Source organism: Frankliniella occidentalis, unplaced genomic scaffold, assembly GCF_000697945.3.
Source record: "Frankliniella occidentalis isolate FOCC.00 unplaced genomic scaffold, Focc_3.1 Scaffold76, whole genome shotgun sequence".
Classification (NCBI taxonomy): domain Eukaryota; kingdom Metazoa; phylum Arthropoda; class Insecta; order Thysanoptera; family Thripidae; genus Frankliniella; species Frankliniella occidentalis.
In genome coordinates this window covers 875,718-877,072 of record NW_026267206.1, presented here as the reverse complement: position 1 = coordinate 877,072, position 1,355 = coordinate 875,718, and the positions used below count along the sequence as shown (strand labels likewise).

Sequence of the window (1,355 nt, the reverse complement as noted above, 5' to 3'; positions counted from 1 at the left end):
ATGAGGGGGGCTCGCCTGGACACGACCAATCACGGCTGGCTGTTCACCAAACGGGCCCCCGCACTGCGTAGTAGTAGTGGTGGTGGTCTTGGTGGACACTACTCAAGCCTGTGTGTGTGTGCGTGTGTTTGTCTGTTGGTGAGAGACTTTGTCGACCACTCGTTTATTTTCGCCTATTGTTGATCGTGAGACCCCTCAGCAGCAGCAGCAGCCCTCGCCGCGCTGCTGCCCACTTTGCGTGGCAGGGCGCGGAGCTGCTTGGCAGTGGCCCTGAACTGCGCACAATTAGTGCGAACGCCAGCGTTAAGGTGGAGGGGGTTCTGCAGGCAAACGGCGCGCAGCCCCGCTCTGTGCACGTCCTCAGCCAGCTCCTTAGATTTTGTGGGTTGATTACGAGACGAGAGTACTTAACACTTAGAATGTGGACATTACTTTCTAATTATTCCCTGTAGAACTAGAACTCTGTGTGGATATTTAAAATATTTACACATCACGTCGTTGTGTTTTATACAACCTGTGTATGGCTCCCCTTCCTTTTCGGAGGTTACTTTTCGTGTAGTTTAGGACTGGAGAGTGCATTTTCGCGAAGAGCAGATCGTCATCGTTTCCTGTTGCGTGCGAAATGCGAGCAAAACCCAGCTCACCACTCCCCTCGCCAATATCGTGCGCCGACCCAAACGCAGGATTTGCGAATTTCTCCTCGCTCTGGCGGGCAGGCCAGGTCAGGCGAAGCTGCAGCAGCGGCAACTACTTTCGCGGACCGGAACCGAAAAGGGTTTAAGACTCCTTCCAGGTGAATAACCCCTCTTCTTTCGCCTGCGTGCAAAATTTTCTCCAACCTAGCAAAAATAAATAAGACAAAAACTACCAGTAAAAAGGTTTCTCTTTCTAAAGAAATAAAGCTCCACACCATGTGTTGGATATGTATAACTAACGGCTAGTTTATGTTGTTAGAAGACTGTCATCACATGTTTCTTTTAATGTTGTTACACAAAAATAAAACGAAGAAAGCATGAATAAGGTCCCCCCCGGTGTCACACTGAAATGCGTGTGAAATTGGGTGCGCGGCGAGCTTCTCGCGCGGTGCCAGAACGGCGCTGAGCGGGTGTCACTCAGAGAAGGTGGTGTTGTCGACGCCGCCTCATTTATTCGCCCAAGGCCGCGGGGATAGCGTCCATGGCAGCGCATAGGCTCAAGCTCGCGGGGCTCACGGGCGCGCAGTTCGGGCGCCGCGGACATAATCTGACCCGGTCGCTGACGGCGGATGACAGGTCGATCTCGTGGTCCGGTCAGCGAGCGCGGGGGTCAGTTAGCAGTGTGGGAGGGAAGGGGGAGAGGGGGGATAATGAGAGTGA

At 53.2% G+C, this 1,355-nt stretch overlaps 1 protein-coding gene across 2 annotated transcripts in view; it reads right to left on the bottom strand.

Moving 5' to 3' along the window:
• Nucleotides 1-1,355, bottom strand: part of LOC113206776 (uncharacterized) — a 16,397-nt gene that overhangs the window by 14,744 nt on the left and 298 nt on the right. The window lies entirely within an intron of this gene.